Below are 14,872 nucleotides of genomic sequence, written 5' to 3' on the forward strand. Positions count from 1 at the left end.
AGTGATAAATTAAGAATAGATATAGTGCCCTTTAGTAAGGAACATTTATGTGAGTGGTAAAATAGAAGTCTAACCTACATATTGCGATTTATAACCTAGGTCCTAAAGAATCATTAAGAGAAAAATTTACAGAAATAAACATTTTGACTGTTGCTTCTCAATACATTTTTGATAATGTTCTGTATGTTCATAAGCACATTGAGGAATTTTCTAGAAACTGTGACATTCATAATGCTAACACGAGGAACAAACATAAACTTGTTATGCCTAGTACTCGGTTGGGTCGAGTTAGTAAGTCTTTTGTTGGGCGATGTATATGCTTCTACAATATGATCCCAGAAAATGTACAAAACAAATGTGTTACGAAATTTAAAAGAATTGTTAAAAAACGTTTGTGTGGGAAAGGTTATTATAGCATAAACGATTTTCTTAGGGACACCACGGACTGGGATTAAAGGGAACACCCTCAGGCTCTTTAATTATAAATGTTTATTGTACGATATTACATTGTAATCCATATTTTATATAAAAAAAAAGCCCGCTGAGTTTCTTGCGCCCATTCTTCTCAGGTCTGAGGCAGTCTCTTTTGACTGGGTAAAAATATTTGAATTTGAATTGCAACGGTTACGGGGTGTTTAAAGGAAACTACCCGTACCGGCCTTTAAATAATGTTTATTATGAAACAAATAATATAATATGAGCTTGCTCATGGTCGTAGGTTGTATGGTTGGTTGATCTAGCTCGCTTTCGTAGTCCGGTACTCCCCTGACGCTGAAGACGCCGGTGCAGGCCCCTCAGCTGGAGGCTAGGACTCGGCGTGTCGCAGGTATATCGGATGATCAGTTTCCGTGTAATTAACCACTGGAACTTGGTGGAATCTTATTTTCCAAAGTTCAAAATCTAAACCTGGAACCCCAATCGGGTGACGAGTAATCCTTGAACTTTATTCAAATATTATAGTCCACTACACAGTAAAGTGGTTATACAACATGATAAATATGGTAAGACGACAACTTAAACTCAAATAATGTATTTTTTTTTATGGAATAGGAGGACAAACGAGCGTACGGGGCACCTGGTGTTAAGTGATCACCGCCGCCCACATTCTCTTGCAACACCAGAGGAATCACAAGAGCGTTGCCGGCCTTTAAGGAAGGTGTACGCGCTTTTTTGAAGGTACCTATGTCGTATCGTCCCGGAAACACCGCACAAGGAAGCTCATTCCACAGCTTTGTAGTACGTGGAAGAAAGCTCCTTGGAAACCGCACTGTGGAGGACCGCCACACATCCAGATGGTGGGGATGATATCCTAACTTGTGGCGTGTCGTGCGAAGGTGGTATTTTTAGCGCAAACAATAGAAATAACTTAAAAATAAACAACGGTAACAATCAAACCTTATATTATGGTATTAAAATATAATTTATCAAACGGAGCAATAAGTATTACAAATAGTTATTTAGTATAAGTATTCAATCAACAAGTAATTCACAAGCACAATTTAAAGATATTTAAATGAAAATGGCTCACGTGTACCGAGTAATCCGAACTGTCCTCACCAAGCGCGTCCAAGCAAATAAACGAGCCAGTCCGAATACGCTCTTTTTATCAGCTTACTCGGTACAATAACGGGGGGTCTGCCTATACGGCCTCTCCTGAAGGTGGATCGTCCAAGATCCTTGAAGCTGGAGCACGCCCTTGTTCTAATCCAGCATAGACAAACTAACTTCAGCTGGGATACTCGCCTTCAGCATGTGAATTGGCTTCACTAGGTGGCGATGATCGAGTGGGTTCTAAATCGTCTGCTTCACCTGAAATCACACACTATCGATTACTATTTATAAATCGAAATAGCGACTTACACATTATGTTAACGCTTAATTGTGATACACAAATGATCAACGCTCAACGACTCGGTGGTGAAACCGACGCTCACACGACTTGACCCCCTTACGTCAATGCTACTTGATCCTGTACCAACGTTCCAACCACTCGACAGTTGTTGACGACGTCAGAGCGACTTGAGACACAATATCAACGCATTCGTAAGCCAAAACCGGCGATAATATTCACCACGAGCGACTTGACAATTGTCAACGCTCAAGACTGACTAGTAGAGCTACTACAGTCTTTGATACTTACAATGGAAGAACGCAGCACATGCCTCGGGATACCATTCACCCCGCCAGGGCACAATATACTGAGCCGCAGCTTGTGTTGTCTTTCCCTAGTCAACACTTAGGAGCCTCAGTTCATACCTTCCACTAGGCAGGATGTTCACGACCCTGTAAGGTCCCCGCATGCCGGAATCAAGCTTTCCTGTGGACTGAGAAGTCTTTATAACAAATAAAAAGTCACCAATGTTAAGCTCGCGAGGCTGCTGGCTGCGACGATTTTCACGTTCATCTTGCTGAATTCTTCTTCAGTTGATGAGCATCTTCACGAGGTATAGGTTGCAACATACAGTATTTACTAAAACTGTCAACTATACCTAGAACGAACCTGTATCTTCCAAAAGAGGGCAGTGGACCCAGTGCGTCAACATGGATCGTGTGGAACGGTAAGTCAGGTTTCTCCCATGAATTACTGATGTTTTGTATTGGTGCTTTTTCTTCGTTTAGTTTCTTCGATATGCATATTAGGCAGTGTAATATATACTTAGTGACAAACGGCTTAAGGCCAGGAAACCAGAAATGCTTAAGGATAATATCCAATGTTTTGTCAACACCTATGTGTTCGTGCTCGTCGTGAAATATCCTTAGAAGACTTAACCTGTGTCCTTTAGGAATACAGCACAGAAGGCGCGGCTGTTCTCCCACGAGTGTGTAACGATAGTAGAGCAAGTCATTTCGTTCAACAGATCTATTTGGATCGAGGATAACGACCTGTAACTTTTGAAGTAATTCACGTGTTTCCTAGTCAGCCGCTTGAGCAGTGTGCGCCCAATTGCGCGGTTTATAAATCTGATCGACATACGTGGTGACCGGATTTCGACTTAGATAATCAGCATGGGGAATTAAAGTTCCTTTTCGGTACTCTACTGAGAAGTCAAAATCTTGCAGACTTTCTTCTATCTTGCAACTCTAAGGTAGTATATCCTTCTTGCGTTCAGTAGCCTTCAGTGCGTTGCAGTCAGTGACTATGGTGAATTTTATTCCCACGAGGTAATGGCGAAAGTTTTGAAGTGCCCGCACGACGGCTAGCGTTTCGAGTTCGTACGAATGAAATTTGCTTTCCGCGCCTTGAGTAACTTTACTAAAGTGTGCCACCACGTGCTTCTTGTTGTGAGGGTGCACTTGTAATAAAACTGCTCCATAGCCTATACTACTGGCATCCGTGTGAACTTCCGTTGGAAGCTCAGGGTTAAAGATTACAAGCACGGGCTCACTAGTTAGGTGCTTGATTATATTATCCTGACGGATGGACTCAAGTGCAGGTGTCCATTTGAATTCGGATCCTTTCTTAGTAAAGTCCATGGTAAATGATATGATAAATGGTAGGTAAGAGCAATGGGACCCGTTTTTGAGGCGTAGTTACTTATGTACCGCCGAAAATACCCCGCCAAGCCTAGTAGTTGCTGGACTTGTTCTGACCAGGGCGTCGACCTTTCGAGGGCTCGGCCTAACCTGACCCTTACTAGCTACCCTGCTTAGGTATTCAACTACCGTTTCGATAAAAGAGCACTTCCGAAGATTTACACAAAAACCAGCACTTGTTAGAGTCCCTAGAACCCTGTCGAGTAATTCGGCACCCTCTCTCACTGAGTTGCTTAACAAAAGTACGTCATCACAGTATACTAAAGTCCTACCCTCATTAATATGTTCACGCAACGTATCATTGATAATTCGTTGATAAACGATCGGAGAGTTGGCCAACCCATATGGCAATTTTTAATATTCGAAATGGTCCTCTGGAGTGACAAATACTGTTAAGTACTCACTTAACAGAATTTGTACTGCACTCGCATTGACCCTTAATTTTTATTTAGTGAAATCCATATCTAAACTTGAGAAATAATCATAACTACCTAGCCTATCTCTGATCTCTATAAGTGGCAGTGGGTACCTGTCCCTTACGGTAATACGGTTTAGAGCTCTAAAATCGACGCAGAGCCTATCAGAGCTATCGCGCTTTTCACAAGTATTATTGGGCTAGCATACTCTGAGTTAGAGCGTTATATAATGCCCTTTTCTAAGAGATCTCTAGTGATGTCTCTCACCTTTAGTTTCTCTAAATAAGAAAGCTTGTACGGTCTATATACAACTGGGATTGAACTGCTCAGTTTGATTTCCATTTCGCCAGTTGTTACAGTTGTAGCTGCAGTGCCCGATATCAAATATTCATAGAATTTACTAATTATGCTCACCAATCTACTACGTTCCTCTCCGATCTGGAGTGGCGTATTTATTCCTACATCGCCTTTCGACTGCGAAACTACGTTAATGTGTGTAGGCTGTTTAGAATGAGAAGGATATTGCCTGTTTCTTTTTCGCACGTAAGTTACGCCTTCGCGGTTAAGTACGACTGTCCCAATGATAATGGGAGCAACCATTAGTGACGCTGGTACAACAACTAAATCGGTTTCAATCGAAATATTATCGAACTCAATATCGACAGTAATATACGAGGTAGCAACTACTTCTTTATCTCCTATACTCCTGAGTACATAATTAATAAACTTAGGTTGGCATGGTAGATATTTCAGTACGTCAGAGGAGACAAGCGACACATTTAGAGCGCCGCTATCTATGAGCACGTCCATTGGTATGCCACAGACCACAGCGGTCGTAATATCCCTGTCATGTGTTGCACATTTGCATATGGTGCCACGTGCGCGTGGTGAATATTAGAACTACTTTCTACATCTCATTTTCTTTTAAGTAAGTGATACAAATGTATGGACAGAAAGCGTTTCCAAGAAAGTTCGATCATCCAGGTTATTTATTATCTGGAACTCGTTGGTGGCACTAAATTATTAACTTAGGTGAGAACAATTTTACCGCACGTTACGTAGTATGGTGAATAATTTATTAATTTCGAACAAAGTTTTGTTAATGCATATTTTGGGCAAGTGTGCTGAAAATATTTTTTTTATTAGTAGGTTACCTTATAAATTTGACCTCTCCCAATCACCCACGTCGACTCTAAATATGGATGTTCCTCTATAATTGCAAGAGCTTCATCAAAGCTACCTGCTGTTTCTACATCGCGTATACCTGCTACCTGGAATTATTCAATCACGGATTGAAATTGCAGTCTGCTGCTAGCAGTAGAACTAACTACTACTGAAATCTAAAAGTCGTTGTGTTTTGTTTTGAAGGTCCGATGTAGTTCACTGCGCCAATGCACATCGAACTTGCGTCTGTGGCTACGGCTACTGTTAGATATATACACTGTATCATTATGTTGGGCAAGTTATACTGAAGTACAATGGACGAACGACCCACTTGCCTTGTTATTTTATATTTGTGCCCGTCGTTACATAGTGCGGTCATAGCGGTGTTTACTCACACAGATACCACGAATGAACATATTATAATAACGTAGTCAAAAATCAATACGGAACACTTCCCGTAATCGGTAAGGGTAGAAGCATGCAATGAACCGACGTCTCTACGCAACGCCTAGTGATAGGGCTAATAAGTGTCTTTCTCTCTTTTCTATATATTTTTTTAAATAATATAATATAGTTGACTGTACTATAGCGAGGCAAAGATATATTTAATAGAATGAGAATATAAATCGTCCACGTCGTGACTAGGATACAAAATAAAATATAAAGTACCTACATTAATTCATCATAGGAACGTATAGACCGACCAACTGGGATTCGACCTAATAGCTAAGTAGTCACAGTCACTAACCACTGCGCTATATGGTTGAATATAACTGACTTTATATTACATAACAAGGAGCCTTAAATAGTTATGACGCAAATAAATGTTGTATTTTCTTACCGATTGCTTTATTTGAGCCACATTTCTAGTCAATATGACATATCCGCGTTCCAGTGGTCGGTATTTGACAGGAATGCATTCCCATGATTCTCTGCCTATGATATCTGCATTGTTCTTCATAGGATCGCTATTTTGTACTGTATCCGTTTTGAAGAAGGCTACTTCCCCGCTGTAATAATAAAATTATATTTTTATAATAAGTTAATATGGAATTTATGATCTAGCACTATTCAAGAGTCCCAGAAGGATCTGGTTAATAAACTCATTACGCAATAGCTTACGGCGAATATTAATTGAAATTCTGTGCAAAAATAGTGTGCTGTGAAATATAGCTGTGCTCCTAGCCCCAACCCAAAAATGAATCCAAACAAAGAAAACCAATATGTGTGAACTTTACAAGTATAGTGATAATATTTTAGTTAAATTCTTTGACTACATTTAATACCTATAATATTTTCGGTGACGCCAACTTGTAAAAAGCGAGAACAGATACTACTCTTCAGATACCTTAATGTATCAAAGGCTTTTTCGAAATCCACAAACGTAAGGTATCCGTTACACATTCTTTGCTGGGTGCAGTACTTAGCAAACGTAGTATTGATGTGGTGCGTACACTATGTATCGATTAGTGCAAAAATCTGCTTAATATACACGATAATGTCTGCAAAATTCTATCCATTTTATTTTGCACAGCACCTAGTGATATTGAGAGTAAATTAATGCCACATCTCCTTCAGTTTCCGGTGTCTGCTGCTCTCTTACGTCCGTCAGGAATAGCCACACCTACACCCTCCTATCCTGGCGGGTCCTGGGATAGATACCCACTTCTACTAAATTGGCGGTATTGCTTGGTGATGGTTTTGCACTATTTGTGTTTCTGATTTATAGAGGTAAGCGAGTGATTAGCCCATTGGTAGGGATGCCAAGTAGGAAGGCTGTTTCATTCGGATATCCTCCCAAGTGAGTGGATTCTGTTTTGAGGCACAGAATATTCGATTTTTTTAACCGTTTCGCATCTGCATCGTAAGAATGGTAATCTCGGGAATGCACGGACGCAATTGTCTCGAAAAGGACAATCGGGGACCAGGATGACATGGACTGGCTAGCTGGCGACTAACCAAAACCATACTCTAACTACCTCCCTCTCGCGTAAAAATGAGAAACTAAGACAACAACCAAGGAAAACGGAATAGAGAAGATTCAGAAAATATTCATACTTACCATGCAATGCGAGTGTATCTACACTCGCACCCTGGTGAAAATATGCAGCCTAATTAGTACTTATATATTCATATTCTTGTTTATATTTTTATGTATTTTGTTGTAGTTCTGTTTTGCGTACCAATTTAAATAAATAAATAAACCGACGCACAACACTGTGTCCAAAATACCAAACAAATAAAAGATACGACCAGGAGCGTGCATACCTATACATATAGGAAATTATTCAGTGCGTACCTCGTTAAGAACCTGAATAAAACTCATAAAATTGTTCCTTACGCTAGATACTAAAAGACCTGGTAGTTGGTACGCAGTCTCCAGATTGCATATTCGAGCGCCTATCGCATGGTGCCTCACAGAGTGGATACTCCTTTTTACTCTGTTCCAGAGATTTGCTGTAAGGCAGTCCTCATTTTACGATACACCAAACAGCTTCAGGCTTGAAGCGTCATTGTCGTCAAGCGGTGTTAACCTTAGGATGGCCTCTAAGGTGGACGTAGTTCGCATGCATCCTGTTATGGCTGTGCAAACCAGCTGCTAGAATAGCTGCAGCTAGATTTTTACGATCGCAAACTCTGTCCTGGGCCAGCAAGTAATCGCACCATATGAGATAATTGGTCTTATGACTGCTGTGTAAGGCCAGATCCCATACTATAAACTACTGTAGTTCGCATGAGATGAGCGACAGTGGTAAGCGGTAGAGACTAGGAAGAATAATTTTTACTTAGATCCTACACGAGTATCGAGATGTGCTGTAGTTGTACACATTATAGACACACGAAGGCGCTTAGCACAAAACTTGTTGTATGCTAGTGAAATTACTGGGCAAATGAGACTTAACATCTTATGTCTCAAGGTGACGCACAATTGTAGTGCCGGTCAGAATTTTTGGTTTTTTCAAGAATCCTGAGCGGTAATGAGTAGGGCGTATCAATTACAATCAGCAACGCAGTATCAAGAACGTCCTGCTCATCTCGTCCCTTATTTTCATTAACAAAAATGCCGTAAAATAAAATAATTATCGTATGATTGAAAAGAATTAACTCGAAAATGTTGCTGAGGGATTTATTTCTGTTTACAATCTGTCATTTAATATTTGGTTATAGCATTTGCTTGTTAATTTATATTTTTACATATAAATGTCACTTTTAATACTTTTTAAAAAAAAAATTACATCACAATGTAATTGAATGATGATTTATGATTTAATTCACAATTAACACTCACTCACACTTCAAAAGCTGGTTTTGTTATTATGTACAAAAATGATTGAGATGTGATTAAGCAAATGATAAGGGTGATGGGAGTATCTCTTCTGTTTTCCTTAAAGAGATATTTCATTATAAAAGCTTTAGAGAGGTAGTAAGAGTAAGTTGGGCCTCATCGGAAACATAAGGAAGAAATCAAATGAAAAGTTAGAAGTGTTCTCATTTTTAGTCCCCCTATCACAGCACCAAAAATCTGATATCAGCACTAAATGAGCACAAAATGTTGAGATATAAAACGAGTGATTCTGCCAACTTGACCTTTCTAGCTTTACAGACGTTGTTTCCGATGCTTTGAGAGGCCCAACAGTGAATTGATCATGGTTCATGACCACGGGATCAAGGGATCTTACTCACTGTCATGCCAAGATTTAACATTTAGTAGCATTCAAAATAATTAGGTATAGGATTCAGTCCAGTGACAAAGCGTAGTAGGGCAGTCTAGAAATTCTTTAATTAATAGTATAAAAATTATTTTTTTTTCAACTTACTTAATAAGCATCATACATATTATTATACTTCTTGAAAGTCAAGATAAACTGTTGAACAAGTGTTGCTGCTGGTGGCTGGATGATCCTGTCATGACAAACTAGGCTTCATGTTGTTTAAATTGAAGTTATCTTACATAATAATGCTGTATCTGATAACAGTAATATATGTTTAAAGTCGTTAATATAATGCTTGTGTAGAAGCTTTTATTTATTTACAATGTGTATGTCAATTGGTGCATGCATCTACTGTACTTGACAACTCTAAAGGTTTTTTTAATTCATTTACATTTATTTATTAAATTACTCATGTAAGTCATTCTGTATCTGGTGTTTGATTAGTCTTGTTGAATCAATTATGAAGCTGTAAATGTTGGTTTAAGAAAGTAGAGATGAGCTTCTTGCCATTTCTTCTGTCTTTTCTGAAGTAATGGTAAATAGTATAAAAAATATGTTGTTGTATTATGGTTGAAGATGTTGATTCTTTTTTATGATGTTTTGTTTTTACAACTAAGATGAAGGTCTTTGAGAAGGTCGCGGAATGGGGATAATTGAACCTTGTCCAATTTAACCCCTAGAAGACTCAAGTTTGCGCGTTTACTATCGCATTTATCACGGGGAGTGTTCCGAAGAGCTGTTTAACCTGATTCCTGCCGCCGAATTCCACCTTCGCATGACATGCCACAAGTTAGGATATCATCCTCACCATCTGGATGTGTGGCGGTCCTCCACAGTGCGGTTTTCAAGGAGCTTTCTTCCACATATTACAAAGCTGTGGAATGGGCTTCCTTGTGCGGTGTTTCAGGGACGATACAACATGGGTACCTGTAAAAAAAAGCGCATACACCTTCCTTAAAGGCCAGCAACGCTCCTGTGATTCCTCTGGTGATGCAAGAGATTGTGGGCGACGGTGATCACTTAACAACAGGTGACCCATACCCTTGTTTGTCCTCCTATTCCATAAAAAAAAAACTAAGTATATTTAACATGATCAGCATTTCAACACTGTCGTTACAATACAGGACACATGACTGTTCATTTTTTTTTTTTTATTTGAAGAGTGGAGAGGGTGGATAATTGCCTACTTCTAATGAGCCCTAGTAACACCGCATCCAGAATATAACTCTTTCATTTGCCACTCATACTTATAGCTTGTCATCAAGCCATGCCACATTTACAGTTTCTGCATGTTTTTATTTTTTATTCTGACCACACTCAAGTGCCTGTTTAGGTGTTTTAGGTTTTTACTGCTCAGTGATATGGCTTCATTGGTGTTTCTATTGTTGAATTTTATTAGCCTTTATCATGCTTTGGAATGGTTTAAACCTGCTGAGTTGCTCCATCGTTTGAGTTTAGTTTCATGGCTGTTCATACCGAAGACATGTTTTAAATCTAACTGGGCCATGACTTAGAATGAAGCTTACAACCACAAGATGGAGGCAAGGCACAGGCAAGGTAAGATATGAAAATGGGTAGGTATTACTAATTATTTCTTGTTTAATTACAATAAAATACAATGTATAAAAAAAACGTATGCATAGCTACATTAGCAGCTATGCATTTGTTTTATTTTAGTGTTTTCCCTAAATGTATTTAAATCTCTCCTGCTCAAGGCATATATTATAGCGTAATTCAACTTTTTGCTTTCTGTAGAAAAGTAAAATAATATATTAATTAGAGATTATCCAACATCTTACTTTATACGCCAGGGAACTCCGCCGCAGTCTCCAATGCCTCTATTTTCACAAACTGCGACTATTACATTAAAGTTTTGATTGGACCACATTGCAAGTTGTATGGAATTAGTCACAGATCTATGATTAATACAATATTTCAATTCATATAATTTTCAATTTAACAGGTAAAGTATCAAGTATGTAGGTATCGATTCGAAATACGCAGTAACTGCCTTAGAACTTAACGATATCTATATTTGTCTTGATTTTGTTTTGTATATTCTTCGTCCATTACGAGACTAGGCAAAAGGTTCAAGCCCATACAGCCAAATCTTTGGCGTCTGTTTACCTATTATATATATTAGAGGTTTTCATATGTAACCAATATATGTTTTTATTTAAAAAACTCAAACTAATAATTTCGCTTAAAACAACCAAATTATATCAACTTATACGAGCGACACCAAATCAGTGCATTTCGAGATTATAACATTGGCTTAACTTATAGTCCAAAAGGCTTTAACATTAATTTAAAAGTTACCACACAATTTTTTTTATATTAGAATATAAAGGGAAATGTAACTAAAATAAACTTTACTACTTCAGACGCTATCAGTTCGTGAATCGTGTGAAATCGTGTTCATGCATGCAGGGAGATATGTTTACGACTTCGTCTTATTCGAATGCAAATAAAGCCAAAAAAAGTAATAAATATATATTATATTGCCTGTACCAGTACTCTTTTTAGTTACCAACGTTGCTACAGCACTAAATCCACGTTCAGCTAAATAGGAATATGGGAATGCTATCAGAAATCGTTGAACAATCAACTATTATCCTGGGTACAGTTGTGAAATCGGCTTCTGCAGCCAAAATTCTTGGTAGCCACTCTTGAATTTAATTTTTAATTCCTCATTTGTCGTCAGTTCTATTAGTTCTTCTTCTAACTGGGATGATCCTGCTGTGTTAACATTTGAAAAAGGATATAAAACCCACTCTGGGATGTCCACGTTTAAAACGTCCTGGAATCGTTCTTGAAATGTCTGTGGAGGTTTTCCAAGTGTTGACAGTAAACAAGCAAGTCGTCGTTATTGAATGATACTCCTGATAAATTTGGGAAGTTATTGAATTCCCGTCTGCCGATATTTCTTTTGTATAATAGTAGTTTGGATACCAAAGCAGCAATGCTATTTTTTGTCTTAATCAAGTTTAAGTCATCACCTTGAAGTTGGAGGTTGACATCATTAAACAATTTATACAGGTCTGTCAAGTACGCAATATCGTTCTTTGATGAGATGAGGTTGTTGCGCAATTCTGGGTCTTTGTTTTCTAGGAACTCTATCACAGATCCAAACAAATTGTAAAATCGAATCAAGCAACTACCTTTTGACACCTCTGTGTGAAGCAGCAGTCGGTTGAAATCTTCATCATTGGCAATTCAAAGCTGACTAAATAATTTGTCATTCAACGAGTTACTTCTGATTTTACTAACTGATCTGATGACATATTGCAGTGATATATGGAGGCGTTCATTCAGATTTTTCGCAACCAAATTCTGGCGATGAATTACACAATGCGCAGCAAGCATGTCAGGAACTTTATTATTAAAGGACGCTATGAAGCCCTTGTGACGCCCTGTCATAGCCGGTGCGCCATCCGTAGTAACTGACAAAATATTAGTCAAAGGAATTCCCTTTTCGGCACAAAACCAGAGTATTAAATATAGTTTCTCCTTTTGTATCCGTTTCCAAATTTGTAGCAAACAATAGTTCTTGACATATTTTCTCATCCTTAATGAACCTCACGTATGACAATAACAATGCTTCATTGGTGGGTAAAGTGGACTCATACAGCTGAATTGAAAATTGACAAGTCTGCAGATAATTACACAATGATTCTTTAATGTTTTTAGCCGTCTCATCAATTCGTCTTTGCACAGAACTATTGCTCAAAGGAATTTTTCGGATAATATCTGCAGCGGGCTTATGGAGTACAGTGGTTATTACTTCTTTGATTGCTGGTAAAATTTAATCTTCCCCAATAGTGTGTGGTTTCCCTGTTTTAGCAATCAACAGAAGAAGTCCGTCATCGTCTTGCGTAGAAGCTGATGAAAAAAGTTTTGATATAGTTGGCTGAATTTCGTATTTCTTTTTCATGTCTTGAAAATAGGACTCATCTTTGCCTTTCTTATCCGGGTGTATTTTATTAAAATGATCTTGAAGTCTAGAAGGCTTCATCGCTTCATTTGAAAATGTTTTTTTTACAAATGAGGCACAATGGCGATGATGGATTTGTGGGATTTTCGATATATCCGTATTTCATATAATCCGCACAATACTGCCGCCTCTTCATTTTTGCTTCCGAACTGGTTTGCACTTTACAGATCCGTGAGTAAAATATTGACTTCTAAAACCCTGTTCTCAATTGCGCGCGATAATGGTAATGAAAATAAAATGAACAATCATTGCCTTTATATGGCGACGCGGGAGCGGGTGCGGGCTCAGACCTGTCGACGCATGTACGTCACTTGCTGACTCCCGAATGCCCCGAAGACACTGACAAACAAAAAATTAAAATAATTTAATCTATTTCATCTTGAAATAATAAAAACCATTTGGAATAAGCCATTTTAGTGAAATAAATTTGAAATTTTATGGTAGGTTGATCGCGGCCCCAAACCGGTTCGCCTACCGGTTTAGATTATAAACATACACAAAACATCGATTAATAATTATTAATTAATGTTTTGTGTATGTTTATTTTATTATTATTTCAACAAATATTAAGTATCTTTTGGAAATTAAAATTTATTTAATCTTAATATCTGTATATAAGTAATATTACAAAAGTAATGTTATTTATCTAATACATATTATATATTTATATAAACAAAATACATTGACGTACTACAACTAAACTCACAATTGTTTTATTGTGTCGTATAAAAGTGGACTTAACAAATTCTTGCATATTTTCTTGGTATCCATAAATCTCTTCGTCCTGTTGCATTTACCCATTGTTTTTTATTATTGGATCCACAGGAAACCAGAAATAGAATAATTTTGTTTATTATTTTATTACACATAGTTATCAATGCCCTTATTTTATTACCAATGATAGGAAAATGTACAAATTTTGTTCTTATTTCCTTACTCCATACAAATAATATTGTAATTTTTAAATAAACTATGGCTTTGGTAGCAATGCACACTACAATAGTAGTGTTGGCAACTCTAGTAGCTACCAAAGAGAATTTAAAACCGACTGTTATTAATCTATTGAGAGCCAGTTTATGGGTCAAATTTTGGAAACAAGACCAAGAACAGATGGGTAAATTGTATGGAAATGTTCAAGCTATTAGCTGGAAGACCTGAACCGGCCGCACTCGTAGAAGCCGTCATATCTCCGTGTGTACTCTGTTTAGGAAGCTCGTAGGTATTACAGTTCTTCTCTTTATTTGCCATCACGGCTCACATATACTTACGCACACTCTAGCGCTTTTACTGCATCTGCACTCTTTAAGGAACGTGCTGGGCCCATAACCTATTAGGAGTTTGATAATATCATAGCAGATACAGTTATATAGTATATTTGATAAAAATAGCACATTAATAATAGAAAAACACAGCGTTCAGCCTTAGCTGACACAACAGATATGAAGATAGTTTTTGTTTTTCTTTTAACATAGAAAAACCAGCAGTCACTCTAAAAATCCAAACATACGTCATGATTCATACTAGCCAGTCAATGAACAATTGTACTTCTTTGCTCTAAAACAAGCAAACTTACCTGTAGCACCATGGTATAACAAACTGAAAATGGCCAGTCGGGACTTTATTACGACTATAAACAGACTGCATTTTGGTCACTCCACCATCGCGGCCCACCTGGCTCGGTTGGGCATAGTGGAGAGTAGCTACTACACCTTCTGCAATAATTATGTTGGTGCCATCGAACATTTCATATTTATATGTGAGTGCGTTTAGTTTGACAGATTGATTCTTGTCAGTGAAATTAGTGATATAGTGCAAAATCAAGTGATAGTGCAAGATCCCTCCCGCCGCCTGAGTGATATGTTAAAAAATAGATCCTATTACGTGCTTCTATATAAATTCATCAAAAATACAGTTGGGAAGTTATAATACACCGAATAAAAATACTCAAGACTAACAAGACGAAGGTTTAGATAGCAGGCCATAAACTCCAAAAATAAAAAGAGAATTTAACACTCTGTGTTATCATCATAGTGTTTAATGTCTCTGGTTTG

General features: G+C 37.9%; 1 long non-coding RNA gene across 1 annotated transcript; it reads right to left on the bottom strand.

Annotated features, from left to right (window-relative positions):
• Nucleotides 1–1,383: 1,383 nt before the first annotated feature.
• On the bottom strand, nucleotides 1,384–10,853 carry LOC126973649 (uncharacterized). The gene is made up of 5 exons (XR_007731391.1): nucleotides 10,627–10,853; nucleotides 5,956–6,124; nucleotides 5,105–5,221; nucleotides 2,141–2,324; nucleotides 1,384–1,809 (listed from the first exon to the last, which is right to left on the bottom strand). It is a non-coding gene; the product is annotated as an uncharacterized LOC126973649 (long non-coding RNA).
• Between the last annotated feature and the right edge of the window lie 4,019 nt (nucleotides 10,854–14,872).

This window comes from Leptidea sinapis, chromosome 29, assembly GCF_905404315.1.
Source record: "Leptidea sinapis chromosome 29, ilLepSina1.1, whole genome shotgun sequence".
In the NCBI taxonomy this organism is placed as follows: domain Eukaryota; kingdom Metazoa; phylum Arthropoda; class Insecta; order Lepidoptera; family Pieridae; genus Leptidea; species Leptidea sinapis.